General features: G+C 32.7%; 1 pseudogene; it reads left to right on the top strand.

The window, feature by feature from the left end:
• Positions 1-5,105: 5,105 nt before the first annotated feature.
• LOC118547464 (U2 spliceosomal RNA) lies at positions 5,106-5,211 on the top strand (annotated as a pseudogene).
• The last annotated feature ends 12,771 nt before the right edge of the window (positions 5,212-17,982 follow it).

Here is a 17,982-nt window from a genome sequence, read left to right as displayed (position 1 = left end):
GTTTTTCTTATAAAACAGTCACTTTTCATGAAGAGTACAATAGTTATAGCACAAAGTATCTGATACAGTTCTGTGTAACTTTACAAAATATTGCATTTTCTAAAAAATGTCCTGTTCAAAGGCCACGAAAGGAAGTTTAATTTCACAGTAATTCTCATACATTTTTGGATGGAACTTGAAAATTTATTGGAAATAACCATGTGTCCTATTTGAAAAATAAAGTGGCTAATGTGAAAAATGCATAATGTTCTGGGGATTAAACAAATATGCAGAGACACTAAAGCAGGTGTAAAGGGGCAGTTAGGCAACATGTTAAAACAGGGCAATGATAAAATGAGGAGTGGGATTAATGACAAAAGAAATACAGGGCAGGGGGAGGTATGAAGGAATAAGGCATCCTTCAATTCTTTGAACACATGCAAGAGGCATAAAGGTCCTATTAGGATATAATTTTTATTTTATTAATAGTGTAAGTTAAACAGAGGCCACAAAATGTTGCTTCATTTCATCTAAAATAGCTTATAAATTTAAGCATGAATAAGATAACAATTAAAACAAAACAAAACTGGAGAGAAGAGGGGAATTTTAAAATTTAAACTTAAGGAAGCAATATAAAGAAATAGAAGTGACAGTGATTTAGCATAAGCAACTTACATTAGATTCTAATCAAATCAAAGAAGTTAACATTTTATTATAAATGACTGATATAATTATGTATTAAATGTCACAAATAATTTGAAGATCCCGTAAATATTGCTATTTAAAATTTTAACTGTTGAATGAGTATTGTGTCCATGTTTTTCTTTATTGTTAGAATATTAAATAGTCTGAGGTGTTTTTGTTTTTTAAAGGTCAAGCAACGAATGGAAAGTAGAGAAATAAGAGTATATACAAAGCCATACAAAAAAATAATTATCAACTTTTGACTGCATGACCATAACAACAGCATTAAAAAAAGGTTTTTTCCCCTCTTTCTTTAAATCATATAAGGAAATAAAAGATGTATAAACAATGACATAATCAGCTAAATCCATTCTTTTATGCTAGGACATAAAAAAATAACACCAGACTTGTATCATGAGAAGTAAAATTTCATCACTGCAAATAAATGAATGATCTTAACGAAATAATTTGGTACTTCTTAATTATTGCTGGTTCCTTGAAATTCCTAGTGTACTCTAAGTCTATAGTGAATCGAAATTCCAACCTTTAAGCAAAGAGGAAAGTTAAAATTCTACAATCCCTCCCCTTAATTAGCCAAAACAGTTAGTGCATCTACGTTATACCTTGTAACCTATATCTTACACATTTCCAGTATGCATGCTGAGAAAGTTTTACAAAGTCAGGGTCCATGTCTTGTTTCACGTTTGTATCATCAGCATCTAGCCCAGCACCTAATGTTAAATATACAATGGTAGAAGGAATGAATTAGTTGAAATGATTTTTAAGATTCTCCCTCTGTTCTTGTCTGCCCTTATCCTATGATTAACAGTTTTCCACAAATTTCACGTCTGAATCCCATCCTTCTTCTGTCTTAAATGAGAAATACTATCTGTTTTATACTTCAATGTGACTAAAGAAGAAAGAAAAAGTTGAAAATTGAAAGAAGATATTTTGGCGCCATCATGATAAAGGGAAATATTAAATATTGGCAAAAAGTGTCTTACTGGTTATTTTTGTACAATAGAAGTTTTAGTGAAATAAACATAAAATTTTCAATAATGATTTCTTGCCTATTAAACAATTTCCAAAAGCAAAAGAGGATTTTTTTAAATTTAATTTTCTAAGCTGTAATTAAGATGCTTTTACTAAATCATTCTTAGTCCTAATTATCTGTTGAAAGACTTATGATATACCTAACAGAATTATCAAATGTAAAAAATGTTCTAACTTAATAAAGGTGGGTATTAAGAGCTGTAACTTTCTGAGATGGTATATAAAATTTTTGGATTTTATATTAATTTTGCAAAGGATGAAAGCACCAATTTAAATCAGTCAAACATTTCAGGCAGCCTCATTATCATAACACATGTAATAATGATGAATGATAGCTCTTTTATTATCTTGGTAATGAGAAAATGATTCATTTTTATTAAGAAAGTAATTTATGTAATTTAGCAATTTAAAACTTTAAGTGCTCTTCAAAAAAACCAGTAAGATGAAATTAATTTTCATTCACCACAAGATAAATGTACTATATTAATTTAATAAATTAAAACATTTTTTTAAAGATTTTTTATTTGTCAGAGAAAGAGAGAGAGGGGGGAGAGTGAGCACAAGCATGGGGAGCTGCAGGCAGAGGGAGAAGCAGGCTCCCCACTGAGCAAGGAACCTGATGCGGAACTTGATCCCAGAACCCTGGGATCATGACCTGAGCGGAAGGCAGACGTTTTAACCGACTGAGCCACCCAGATGTCCCTAAATTAAAACATTTCTAATAAATACTTCATAATGCCATTGTCTTTTTCAAGTTAGCACTTTGTGAATGCTTAAGACATATAATTTACTTATTTATTCATTATGTGTTACTACCATTTTCTGAAATTATTTTCAAGAAAATGAGAAATGGAGCATATCCCAACCTTATCAATTTTGTAATATCCAGGAATATAAAAAAATTCTATCTAATCACTAAGTAAGATATTACAAACCAATACCTTGTTTTTAATTCTTATGGAATTTATTATTGAATGAAAAACCAAAAGAGTTTTTCCCATTATACCTTTTATATATACAATGATTATTTTTATTGGCCCATGATTCATCTAAAAAAATAAAAAAGAAGAAAAGTTGAGGTTTTGTTTTTATTTTTTTACAACTTCAATTATACTGATATGCTTAAGTGTTCACATTTTGGTATAAGGTAAAAAGAGAAATTTGCTACCAACTTATACATCTCTCACCTGTCCTTCCTTTACCTCAACATCCATCAGCTGAAGAGTGATATTAAAATAGTCAAATTGACGTGCCAATATTGCTGTGGAGAAAGGAAAAAAGGTACTGGTAGACAACAATAGTGTATGTCATCATAAACAAAACACTTCCATTTTTTTCATATTAATGATTTAGTGCTCTCATGTTAAAAAGATAAAAATAAAACAATAAATGGAAGGGATGTGGCAAATCTTACGTGCTCCTTGATCATAACGCACAAGGAATACAGCTCTGTGGGGCGCCTGAGTGGCTCAGTCCGTTAAGGGGCTGCCTTTGGCTCAGGTCATGATCTCAGGGTCCTGGGATCAAGCTCAGCATCCGGTTCCTTGCTCAGTGGGGAGTCTGTTTCTCCTCTGCCCCTCCCCCAACTTGTGCTCCAGCGCACTCTCTCTCTCTCTTTCACAAAAATAAATAAAACAATAAAATCTTAAAAAAAAAAAAAAGGAATACAGCTTTGAAGAGACCTTTTCCTTCAAAACTGAGAATGAAAAGACTTTAAAAAAATGTCTTTTTTTTTTAAGGAGAGAAGCACAATGGAGGATATTACAACGTAAGAAAAAAAATCTAGAAAAAAACATGGAATTAAAAAAAAACGTGGATTAGAGAAAATTGATGAAAAATATCTTAAGATTCCAGAAAGTAGAAGTAGTACAAAGCAGTAATATGATTTGGATTGCTGAGTATCAATTTTTCAGCAAAAATATTTGATTTTGAAATAGGCTATTATTTAGTTCTCAGTAGCTCTGGATAATTCTTTATACACACAAATGGAAATTTAAGAGGTGAAATTGCTTTGTACAATTTTGTTATACCATCATCCTAATGAAACAAAATATGAACACATTATTTTTGAGTCATAATTGAAATAAAACCACAAATTAAAAAATTTTCTCGAAAACTTGAAGCACCTGAGAGAAATTTTAAAAACACTGTTTTACCTCCCAATTAAGAAACAAAAATCAAAAGCAGAGAAAGTGAGCATCCTTGTCTTTTCCTGATCTTAGAGAAAAAAAAAAGCCTACAGCTTTTCACTGTTGAGTATGCCGGTCAAATAGTATTTTAAACAATTTTTCAATAAGATTTGTATAAAATCTGCATTTGCACATTTTATGCTAGAGGTGAACCACTTTGGGTAAAATTCTTTTATGTGAGGTACTCAGATTAAAAAATGCATGAAAAATACTTTGTGAAATATCTTTAGTGAAAGAATAAATGAAATCATAATAATGAAACAATAAATGAAATAATCCTAAAAGAAAGTGAAAGCATTGCTTGGGTCTGTTCTATAAAGTGTGCTGCTTGCTTGTTTTATCCAAAATGAGTCTTGAGAAGATGACTGCAAATGCCAGGTGGCTCATCTAAAAAATGAAAAGATCCATGTTTACTGACTCGTTGACGTAAGCAGGTCCAGAAAATACAAATATCGGTACTGTACAAGTCAGGTGATAAAAATAACAGATATAAATTATGAATGTCCAGGGAAAATTGGGACTTAGAGCACTCTGATCATGCCCCGATACTAGTCACACCATGACTATGTTCAGAGTCTTGCATCCCGTTTTTAAATGAGTAATCTCTTCTGGGAAATCTTAATTCTCTTAAATGTATGATATATATTCCTATTTTCTTTCTAATTCTCATTTTGTTCCTCTATGTTCCTCTCACTATCTGAAGTTTTATATTATTCAAAGTTGTTATGCCAATCTTACTCTTTTTTCTAAAATCTTAATTTTTGTGAACTCAGACTTTCAGTATGCTAAGGAAATGATTTTCAAATATATAGTTTCAGTCCTGTGCTAAGGCTAAAATTATTAGATAATTTCACAAGGTAGCTTGATATGTATAGATAGGGATATAGAGGTATATGTATTTATGAAATATATAGTTATATATTGACATGTATATATGTATGTATATAAATACACATATATTATATATTGTATTATTATATTAATATATGATATATAATATTCGTATATATGTATATAAATTTTATGCAGATGACATACAATGTGCCCTTTCTGTTAAAATTGTTATAGAGCCTCTAGCTACTTTTTTTAAAAATTGATTTTCATTTCTGAGGGAGATAACATCCTTTTAAAAAAAATTAGTATCTTTATTGAGGAATAATTTACATGTAGTAAATGGCATATACTTAGAGTATACATTTGATCGCTTCTCAGCCTTTTGGCTAAGATCAAGTGTAGTATCTGTTCTTATCAGTTTAAAGTATACATTTGATAAGTTTTGACACATGTATACACCCCTGAAACCATCAGCGCAGTCAAGATGATGCTCATATTCATACCTCTGCCAAACTTGTGTTCCATTGTAATCCCTCCATCCTGCCCCTGCCCCAGCATCTCCTCACCCCGTCATCAGGTAACCAACTGATCTACTTTCCGTCCCTATTCATTAATTTACATTGTCTAGAATTTTATACAAATGAAATAAAAACGAAACCTTGTGATATGTACTCTTTTTGGTCTGGTTTCTTTCAATTAGCATAAATATTTTAGGACACAATAATATTTTTTGGTCGTATCCATAGTTTAATTTTATTTTGCTCAGTAGTTCATTGTATGAAGATAGCACGGTGTACCGAATGCTTCACTTGCTGAAGGACATTTGGTGCTTTTCCGGTTTTGACTTTTACAGATAAAGCTGCTATAAGGGTTTGTGTATGAGTTTTATACAGACATGCTTTCATCTGTGTGTGGTTAGATGCATATTTAACTTTTTAAGAGCTTCCACTTTACACACAATATAAGAATCTTAAAATAGTATACTTTTTTCCTCCACCTCCTGGGCTTTGTCTATTTTTTCACATGTGGTATTAAAAACCCACACTACACTAGTGAAAGTCAAGCAGCTGAGTTTAAAAGTTACTTTATTGATTTGACCATAGGCATAATTTAGAACTCTGGCTGAATTTATTTCTCTTGAATTTGCTATGGCTATACTCTCCAAACTGAGTCACATAAGAGCCACAACTCAAAAGGACAAGTTTGCAGGCGCGCGTGTGTGTGTGTGCGTGTGTGCGCGCACGGATGTGTACGTGGTGGTGGGCTTCCCTGAAAACCCAACGGAAACAACCATTGTAATTAGATCACATCATTTTGGTCATATTTGATCATTGATAAGATCCTCAGAATTGTTTTCAATTTTATTGTTTTTATTTATTTTTCTAAACCGTTAAGTGTAATATGGCAGGTGCACCTAGCACTGTATTAAAGCTTCGATTAAAGTGAACTGAGAAAGCACCCAAAGATTATTTAGCAACTCATGAATCTCCTTTTTCCATAATTAAAACAACAGAACAAAAGGCCTTTGATAAATCAAATACTTATTAGACAATGGTTTTCAAGATCCCCCAAGGAATCTCCTCTACATCAGACCCTGTGCTATGAGGTTTTAACGTGTGTTAAAGCCTCTATACATTAGACGAAGAGAGTCCAAAGGTTTTATCGCTCTAGTGAGGGTCAAAGGTTTGCTGTTTTGTAGTTTTGCTAGTGGGTGCTTTAAAGGAAGGAAGCCAGGAATTATCATCAAGAGAATGTTTATATTGTGTTCTGGGATGGCAGTGTAATGTTGTGACCACCTGCTGATTGGGCAGCCCTTGACATACAGGGCTTCCTAGGGGAAGTAAATAAAACCTCCCAAGAATATAGTCAGAAGTCAGAAACAAAATTTAAAGAGCAGATTTGAAATGATCACGTAGCCCTAGGAAATGATGGTAGCACAAATATGGCTGAACAGAAAACTCAAAAGCTTTTTGCAGGGAAAAAAAAAAGAGCTACAGTAATGAAAGTAGCAGGTCCTAGAGGGCTCGGTGAACATGAAATCGTGCAAAAGAGGAAAAGAACAGGGTGTAGTAATGCATTTAAAGAGTAGGACTGAGGAGGTTAGCAGCAAGCTCGAGTTACAGGATAAATGGATACTGATTATGCTGCAGAGGGAATCTATAAGACTTCTACAATGTACCTAAGAAAACTGTAGCTTAAAGAAACATACTTGACAAACACATAGACTTCCCATATTAAAGAACTATTACCACTGAGATATAATCAAACAGCGTATCATATGTGCATAATTAGTTCTGTTTTAACTTGTTTATAAATTAAGTTCCTTTTTTTTTTTCAGACACTGGTCTCATAGTCTTAAAAAGTCTGTTTTAGAAACAAAGATCTTTTTGTTGAAGAGCAATTTCTGAATCCAAGTGAGACCATCCTCATAAATTTGTATTGCAGTGAATTTCCTGGTACCCCACTATTTGTCCATGAGAGCTCACATACACAGCACAATTTTCACAAAGACAAGTGCTAGTATGGATGTACCAATATAAATGGGAACACGTGTTTTTCAAAGTACTTTCCAAACTTATTCCCCTACATTTTTCATATTTTAGTTATGACAGTTAGTGCTTTAGCTACTCTCTTTGATAGAGATGCATTATAAATCAAAAGTAATCAAGTTTTAAGTAGTTTTAAAGCCCTCTAACTCAGTAACTCACTGTACCACATTGATGGTCCTTGATTAATTTAATTACACACTATGAAACTTTCTTAAAACTATAATTTTAAGACATTCATAAAATAGAAAAAATTTTAATGCAAAGAAATTCTAAAAGAGAAATAGTTCAAGAATCTATACTATACAATATTCTACGAATAATTCTATAATCCAAAGAAGCCATTTGTGTGAATGAGTTAGAATCTGAAAGGTTCTAATAAATTTTATCTGCTCCAACATATTTGAAAAAAAGTAGATCAAAATATCTACCTGTGAATTTGAATAGGGATGTATTACTTTAACAATAAGTAAACAGAGAGCTCTGTAACAAATAATTGGTATAAAATGTGCTGCATACATAATGTAATGGAATTTAAAAAGACATGCACCAAGCTATTTTTTTTTTTTTTTTTTTTTTAGAGGGAGAGAGAGAGAGTGTGGGGACAGGGAGAGAGAGAATCTTAAGCAGGTTCCATGCCCCCAATGCAGAGCCCATCCCCTGACCCTGAGATCATGACCTGAACTGAAATCAAGAGTTGGATGATTAAACGACTGAGCCACCCAGGTGCTGTGAAGCTATGTCTTTTATTTTCAAGTATGTGCATTTTATAAAGCGTACTCATAAAATATTAAGAATTAGAAATTTTTCTGGATTATCTTTTATTCTAGATATTGGTGTTTTCTTTTGCAGTTCATAGGCTATTTCAAATTAAACATTTAAATTATACAAGTGATACATGTATAAAATTATAATAGGACATAAGAATATTTAACAATAAATAATTCCATTACTCAGAAAATTCCAACAGTTAACAAAAATAAGAAAAGAAAATTCCAATGGTTTAGGAGCTCTATGCCAAGAACCAGGGAACAAAATCAAATATATTTCTTACTATGCCACAGTTATTAACAATTACATTTTTTTTTGGTAATTTTCTTAAGGATTTGTGCCTTGATCTGATTAAAAAGCTCAAATGTAATAGACAGCATTTAAAATTTATTTATACAACTATGTAGTATAAAACCGATAGTATGACTAGAGATCAAATAAAGGAAATGTGATCTTAATGAAATTTCCTGCAGTAATGAGAATCTTCCAAGTGGCAAAATCTAACTGGGTTCTCTTAATTATTTCAGATTTTATTTGTTACATCTGTGTTGTACTCAAATGCTACTTCTTAAACCCTGTGGTCTATTTCTTGGATTTCTTTTTTATTTGCCCTTGGTATGGCCTTAAGCCATATTTTTATATAGTTTGCTTTGGTAGTAAATTGTGTATGCATATTTCAGAGCATGTTTACTTTTTCTTCACATTTTATTGATAATTCTAATGTGTGTAAAATTCTAGGATTACTTGTTTTTTTTTTCTTCAGAACTATGACCTTATCTTTCAAACATACACAATTATTGAGTTAATAGTATTTTTCCCCAAAGGCAATCTGATCTTCATTCATTCACTCTGCAAACATTTACTGAGTTCCTATTGTGTATTAGGAACTGTTATAGATGCTGGGCATTCACCAGTGACCAAACCATAAAATATTTCTATCTGGAAAGTTTTATTAAAAATACTGACTCTAAGTCCCATGGAGACTAATTGAATCAGAATGTCTGAGGAGTCCAGCCTGAGAATCAGTACTTTGTGAAGGCTCCCTATCCAACCTTAATGCGCCACCATGGTTGAGAATTACTGCCAGGAGATTGAGCCACATTGCTCTATCATCTCTATCTCATAAATCACTTTTCTGTTTGCATGGCAATGAGGAAAAGAAGGACAAGGGTTTAGAATGCAGTTCCTTAATGAAAACTAATAATGATTGCTGCTGCGATTGGTATTTGTTGATACTGAACTTGGAGCTTATCTGAAGCTCCCTTGTGGGAAATCCCTTGCTTACTCCTGGGTGTCTTCAACTGCAGATTCCTGTGTTCTGAATTAAGAGTTTATCTAATTCCATTAGCTGTTTTTTTGGAATTTTTCAAAATTTTGTTTTGTTGATTCTGTTCTCCAGTATTATAATGGCTTCGAACTTTATTGAGTGGAACTTTCCCATTGATTATTCTGCAGCAACTAAGTTACTCTTTTAACATGTTCAGTAAGTATTTGGTGAATCAAGTTAATCGGTAATCCTTTACCCTAAGTTAAAAGAAAATTTTGAAATGTGTAGAGAGAATTTTAATTAAAGCTCTTCAAAATAAATCTTTCACACTACCCTCTTGCCTCTTAAGAGATTTATATGAGACATATCCTTCTCTAAAAGGTAACTTATACTCAGGAGGAGAGTACCAGAATTATCTAAATTTTTTAGGGTCTTTATTATTAAAAATATCTCTGGGAATGATTAAGAACTGTTAGGGCACCCAAGTCCCTGTGTATCCTGAGATTTAGCATGAAATGTGAAAAGTATTCTGCTTGTTTCATTAAGTCCTAGTAACATTTTATTGCATCTAAGGAGTTAAATGCTTCCTTCTTTGCCCTGTATTATGAATGTGCATTTCCACTGTCGGAAATTTTCCACATTCATAGCAAAATTATGTTCATCCTCTTCATTTGACTTTAATATAATAGAGATTCAAATGGTCTGTCAGCCTGACTGATCTGCCGATTATTCCTACTAGCTGCCTTTCAATTTGCTATGCTCATTCAAAACTTGAATCTGTTTTTCATCCATTTCAATGTTAATATGCACTCCTGTGGCTCCTACTTTGAAGTCAATGGGAAAATCTTTGTGTGAAAGACATGCCTTTGGGGGCTAAAATAATTCAAGTTCTTTCTCAACTGAACGTAGAAAAATTGGGCACAGCTCAGAAATTTGAAATATAGTCTGCCCTTTCTCTTTTGTAAAGACAAAATAAAAACCTTTCAAGTATAATTTTTGATACTTTTAGTCAGTGCTGTGAAGAAGGTGAGGAAGTCTTGGTGTTATATTTAAAAATGAAAACTGACATTATTTTGCTATACAAAATGCTACTTTGAAACCATTATCTGTCTCCTAGGTAGAACTAAGAGTTTACCTTTTTCACCATTTTCTCCCTCAATTATCATTATTAGTATTTTGGTTAAGTAGTGAGACACACTCTCAACAAGAAATATAAATAGGAGAAAGTAGACACTATTTTATTCTGCCACTGGTCTAATTCCCTGCAATTATCAGAAATATTAAGCTATCACCGCAGCAAGCTTAGGCTTAATTTACTCAATGACTAAGAGAAATGAATGTTATTCGTATCACTAAAATAAAAAATTGGAGACAAAAAATATAGAAGATATAAATGCAATTCATATGTAATACTAATGTTAACTATCATTTATACTTAAGCTATGTAGCATTGTTCCTTTGAGGTTGATTTGGAGTGAAGATCACTTTTATATCTATCATTAATGCTTCGTATATTATTATTTTCATATTAGCTCAGAACATTCCCTATGCAGAGAGGTAATAAGTGAGAAAGAAATCTGGAATATTTAATGCTAAAAGAATCCCAAATGAAAAGGAAATCTGCTCTTTCTGTTAAGTGCTAACACTCCTTTAAACATTTTTAGTATGCCAAGCACACCATCTGTGCTCAATTACTTGTTATTTTGTAATGTCAACATCTGCTTATAAGAAAATATATGCTTGCATATATTAAAGACTTGCTTTCCATACAAGAATGTGGGAGTCCTTTGTGTCAATCCACATGTAATTCATTCTTCATTCTTCTTTTTGTTGTCTCCTGAATAATGCAAGCTAAAATATTAGAACATCAGAAAAGCAAAGACATGGACAAATCTAACACACATAAAGCAAGGATAGAAGGCATTAAATGTATGTAGTCTTTATACATTCATTGTATATAGATTTACTTTTTATGTAAGCAATCTGTAAATGTCAGAGATAATTGAATACAAAATTATATTCACACTCAGTTATATTCATAACTCAATAAAATTACTTGTTTGAATGGTAGAGATCAGATCACATAATATTTTCTCTACTAAAAAGCCTCTGCTTCTCTTTTCCTTCAAAAAAACACTGAATCTCATTGTAGGTACCAAACCAAATATTACCTCAACTAAGAATAATTTCCCAACGTCATCCACATATAGTAATCCTGCTTCTACTATGCACACACTATGTAGTTACATTTTTATTCATTTTACTGGAAACTATTTTTAAAAATTTTTGTCAATAGAAATGCGTACAATTGAGAAATAAAATAAAATTAAGAATTTTAATGAAAAATAAGACCACACTCTTCAATTCTCACTCAACCTAGACCTTCTCCCAAAGACAATTATTTTCAAATATTTCATTCACCTTTGTCAGGTATTTTAAAATAATATTTTTTGAAAATAATATTCTTAAAGTTTTATTTTCTAATCTATCAAATTTAGACACCATCTATTCATTTCTTGTTATATAGCTAGAGATGATTTAGCCCTCTTATTTCAAGCCCCTTTCCCCACCATCAATTAACCTGATGTAGTTGCATCATAAGTATGCACTAAATTAATAGACAGTGCTTATTTTATTATGATATATAAATGTGACTTGTTATCCATCCAGGCATTGTATTTATCTTATCTTCATATAATATAGTTTTGACTAAATAGTTTTTGACATACTGACTAAATAGTTTTCCCTGGCATTAAATTGCATTTTTCATTTGTTTAATTTTCTATGTACCTAGTGCTAATTTTTTTTCTAAATACACCAAAAGATCTGTCAAAGCATGGGAATAATGATCTTAAATGATCTTATATATAATATATAATTGCATTTTAATATTTTTCACATTGTTCTTTCTGAATGATTACCTACTGTGATTGATCCTTAGCTGTTATCCTGGAGCTCTCCTGCTGAAATGGAATAACGAATTTGGATGGATCACCTATGTTCCAGAAACTTCATATTATTCTTTTTGGGTTACTCCCTGTCTTATTAAATATCCTATTTCAATAGCTTCCTAACTGCTTAAGAATTTAAAAATGAGAGTACTCTCTCACATCAGAAAAAATGTCACAGATCTGCAAATGAACAAAAAATTTACCGAGTGTCATTTTAGTGGAGTTCTGGACATTATCTAGCAAACCCTTCAGGGATTTCTGATCTATAGGAGTATGTTCCTTTGATAATCTTCCCATTGATTAAACTGTTCTATAATTGTATAGGGGTATAAGCCAAGGTGTACAAACTTGATAGTCATTCAAATGATCGTCTCCGTAGTAATGCAAATCGGATGCATCCATCTAGCAAGTGGAGATACAATTGATTTTGCCTTGGAGCAAGGATGATCTCAAACATCACTTCATATTGCTATAGTTACTAAAATTTTTCATAACTGTATGTTAATTTTAGCATTTCTATTCAATACATATTCAAATTCTCCTTTGAACTGGTTTTAACATCAATTAATGGGTAAAATAAAATCTTTGACTTATTTCATACGTTCATAACAGTCATATATTATCTGAAAATAATTAACACATTTGAAAAGGTCTTTGTTATAGTCTCCTACTAAATTGATAGCTAGACTGGGTAGAGAATTTTAGGTTGCCAATCATTTTCTTTCACAATTTTGAGGGCATCATTTCATTGATTTCTAGCAGATCAGAAACCTTATATCTTTCCCATTCATGCAACCTAGTATATCACTTTTTTAAAAATCCTCTTTCTCTGAAGCTTTTAGAGTCTTCTCTTTTTCCCCAGGATAAGATTTCAGAATCTACCAAGTATTCACTAGTTCCTTTTCGCCCAGAAATTCAGGTTTTTCTGGACAATGTTCCTTTGTTTCCTTTGAGATAGCATGCAGTAGTGGTTATATGTGTAAGCATTAACATTAGACTTATTTTTTTTAATTTTCTGTAATCATATTCTTAATTTGCAATAATTCTTTCCTTTAATCTGACTTTCCCTTTTCATGGCATAGCCCTTTTATGATAGGAATACACCATGTATAGTTATGACTAGGATAATAATTAAACAAAAAAGAACAGGTACAAAGACTCAGCATCAAAAGAGTTTGTAATTTGCATAACATGTAAAAATGCTCATTTTTTGACCAGAGCATCTGGGAAAAGAAGTGGTCAGAAATGGGAATGGAGAGAAAAGATATGGCCAGAAATTGAATGAGCTCTGCTGTCATCTATGGTTTCTTAGTAGACTTATCCTCTACTGTGTTGTGTTTCTTTAACACAAATTTCTCCTCATAGTTGGTTTTCCATTCTTAAATTCAATATGAAGCATTTTTTTTTCCTGCTTCTCCAAACTCAGATTCATTCCTGGTATACTTATCCTACTCTTCAAAACACTGTTTTCCATTTGAAAACAAACTTTCACACTCCCTGCACCCACACAACCCAGCTTCTATTCTCTGACATTTCCCGAGTGCTTTAGGAACTTTTATCAATTTTGTACATCACTAATGGTGTGATCAGGCAAACTACTTTAACTCCCTGAATTTATTTTCAACATTTGTGAAATAAGGATAGTAATTCTCACCTTACAAATGGTAGGCAGTATTATATGAAATGATGGGTATTGCATTAACACATGATCAAAATCACCATGGATTCTGCACACTGTACATCAAAAGATGGGGATAATCAACTGGATTTCCATAAACATCACTTTAATGGAAAAAGAGTCCAGAAAGAAATTCCATTTTGAAACAGATTTAGAAAATTATATTTCTATTAGCATGGAGTCCTCAAACTACTTAAGTCATTTCTGTCCCTTGAAATATCTGTATACCCGTGGCAGGAGACCAACATGTAAGGGCTGTCAAGGTCCTTAGAAATTATCCTGCCTAACCTCTTCTTTTATTACAGTTATATTCTATACCATGCAATTTAGCACCTAATTATATATTGTTTGCATTTTTGTCTAGGTATAATTATATGTCAGTCTCATCCATTCAATTCTCTAAAGACAGGATCCTAACTTTTATTTTTCAATCCCTCAAAGTGCTTTGCAGACAATTAGCTGAGCACATTCAGTTAAAATAGTATTTACTAATTAGTAGGTGATAAACATTCATCTGAAATTAATAAAAATAATATATTATACTTCTGTCTTTAGTAGCAGATGAAAGCTTATTCTGGTCTCTACAGTATGGAGATGTGGAATATTCCTGCTGATAAGGGAAGACCAGCCTGACTTTATGATGAGAAGCAGATGTAAGCCATTCAGTTCAAAGGAACATCCTGTCCTGTCTTCTTGGAACAGAATGAGTAAAAGGTGAATATTGTTGTCCCCTTCAAGGCCAGAGTGGTGATAGCCATGGCTCAACACCAGCTGTTTAGCTGGGTCCAGTAGGAGACGATTTATAAGCATCATTTGCAAGTGTCAGCATGAGAGCGACCATGGAGGCTTGGGGGGAAAAGGTGAGGGACCTGTTCTAAACATTCCACATCCTGAGAAACCCTCAGAAAAAAAACTGATAATTATTTGGGGAAAATGAAAAATTTCTGAAATAAAACTAAACAGGTCCAATTAGATATTACATGGAACATAAAATTATGAATCTATGAATATCTACCTCTCTATTAGCTATAAATTAATAGATGTGCAATTTTGGATCCTATTGTTTTCCTTTATTAATTAATATGGTATGTTTATTAAAAACTGTCTTTAAGCATGATATCTAAGACTGTATAATACCCCATTGAGTAGATGTTTCATGTCAAAATAGCTTTCTGTAAAAAAATTTTAAATATTGCTAAAACCCATCTCTAATATACACAATAATTGTCCATGGCCTCATATTCTAATATAAGCATGTATAATTGTGTAATTTTAAAGATTTCAAACATCATAGGGCTACTATATATTTAATTGTTCACCAACTCTTTTTTCTCATGATCCCTCCAGTTATTTTACCCCAGGGTAGAAGAGCTGAACACCAATTGAACCCCAGGGTCTCTGTGTTAAGCAACATGGGAAAATAGAAAGAATAAGAAATATGAGTAGATATAAAATAGTGAAAGATATATTGTTTTTTAAGCACTCTGGTGATAAAGTTAGTGAAAATGTAGTAATAAAACTCACATAAGCACACAAATAATACAAGTCTGTTTACGGTAAAAATTACATGAATACTACAAACTACTGGAGGCTTTGAAACAAAGATAGCAATTGCTTCTGGTAATAATCTAGGGAAACTTTATGAAAGTGATGGCATTTGATCAGCATCTTATCAAATGCGTGGAATTTTTCTAAATAGATATAGGAAAAGAGTATATTCCAGGTGAGAAAACATTTGGGGGAAGGATGTTTTGGAGCACGTCAAAGAAAAGAGGAAAACAATTTGGGAGGAAACATGGGTGTGATGGTTAATTTAATGTGTCAGCTTGACTTGGCCATGCCAGATATTTGGCCACAGATTATTCTGGATGTTTCCGTGAGGGTGCTTTTGGATGAAACTAACACCTAAATCAGTGGACTTTGAGCAAAGCAGATTCTCTCCAGAATGTAGGTGGCCCTCATCCAATCGGGTGAAGACCCCAATAAAATAAAAGACTGGCTTCCACCGAGCAAGAAAGAATTCTGCCAGCAAAATGGCTTCAGACTTGAACTGTAAGATCAACTCTTCCCAGGTGTTACGCACTGAATTGTGTCCCCTGAAAATTTTGAAGGCTTAATCCCTAGTGTGACTGAATTGGAGAGAGGGCTTTTTAGAAGGTAATTAAAGTAAATTTAGGAGGTAATTAAGGTGAAAGTCTAAACCAAATGGTGGCAAAGGAAATGGAAAGGTGAGAGGAATGTTCTGAAGTCAGAGTGAAAGACTCTATGACAATTGATTATGGGAAGAAATGGGAGTAGTAATTGAGTCAAGAATGTTTTTTGCTCAAGTGATTTCATGCCTTTATAAATGCTATTCCTTTCGATAGGGAAGCTCTTTCTTTGCCTACACCTCTTTTTGCTGATAGACTAACAAGGTTCAAAACCAAATTCAGTGATCCTTTCTTTTAAGATATCCAGATTGAGTTAAAAGGCATCTTCTGACCCTGCAGATTAGTCTCCTATTAGATGTATTATGTACTTCCTTAGCATGATTTTCATACCATAACCAGGAAATTTATCATTTATTATCCCATGTCTGCTTAATTGTCAAATTCTCCCCTTATAGTAAGGCTCAAAGTTCATCTGGTTTTTGTATACTCCATAGTAACTGGTTCCGGGCATCAAATAATAAAATAAAATAAGACAGACTGACACATAGAAATTATTGAATGCAAGAGAGAATGATGGTATCATTAACATAAAATAAGTAGTTCAGTAGTAAGAGCTAATTTGATAGAAATTCTGACTTTGGTTTTATTTTGTAGACTTTGACATGGTAGTGAGATATGTGATACAAATATCTAGTCATGACATTAAACTTAAAAAAAAAAATTCACATGCACATAGCAATAAAAAAGGTCTGGAATTCCAAATGGATATAGTTACTGGAGACAATATTTAAATAGTCATTTATATCGAAATTATGATTGGAACAGAGGAGAGAGTATGATTACTGTAGGTAAATGGGAGAGAGGGGTAGATGATCAAAGACATAGCCTTAATCAGTACCTACACTGATGGGGTCAGGAATAAAAATGTGCTAGCTGTGATAAGGAAGTCTGGAGAATGACTGGACAATCAGAATCAAACCGCACCAAAGAAGTTGAGAGGAAAAGTATTTCAGAGTCTGGGAGAGCATTGTAAAATGTTAATACTGCAGATTTAGCTAAAAACAAAAACAAAACAAAACACCACTCTGCATTTAAAATTTAAGGGTCAGTGGTAACCCTTCTAAGAACTTTTTTTTTTTTTGGTAGAGTCTACTTTCTATGCTCTGGTAGAGTGTATTGTACTTTCTCTTTTGGTGAAGTTTTTAAATAAAGTTACTTTTTAAAAAAGATTTTATTTATTTATTTGAGAGGGAAAGCAAGAGAGAGAAAGAGAGAGAGCACAAGTGGGGGGAGGGGCAGAGGGAGAGGGAGAAGCAGACTCCCCGCTGAGCACGGAGCCCAATGTGGGACTCAATCCCAGGACCCTGGGGTCATGACCTGAGCTGAAGGCAGATGTTTAACCAACTGAGCACTCAGGAGTCCCTAAAATTACTTTTTATTACAAAAATAATGTAATCACATAAAAGAAAATATAGAATGCAGGAAATGGAAAAATATTCCTAATCCTATAACTCGAAAACTGGTATGTGTAGTATATATGTATATATATATATATACATATGTATATATACATATATATGTTTATTTATCTGGCTCCATTTATTTGATTCCTTCAGGTCTCATAACCTTTTAATCATTCAAACCATACTGTGGCAGCAGAACCTAATGTAATCCTCCAGTCATCCCCCTCTCCTGGTGTTTACACCTTTGTATAATTCCCTCCCCTTGAATGTGGGCAGGACTAGTGACTTTCTTATAACAATAGAATCTAGCAAAAGTGAGAAAATGCCACTTCCTTGATTCTGTTATGTTACACAGAAGTGTGTAAAGATGTCACTCTTGTGATTACACTATACTATATAATATGCCAGATCCTAGCA

The sequence above is a fragment of the Halichoerus grypus genome, chromosome 6, assembly GCF_964656455.1.
Source record: "Halichoerus grypus chromosome 6, mHalGry1.hap1.1, whole genome shotgun sequence".
NCBI lineage: Eukaryota > Metazoa > Chordata > Mammalia > Carnivora > Phocidae > Halichoerus > Halichoerus grypus.
Note: the sequence above shows the minus strand (reverse complement) of the source record. Positions and strands in the feature narration are given on the sequence as shown.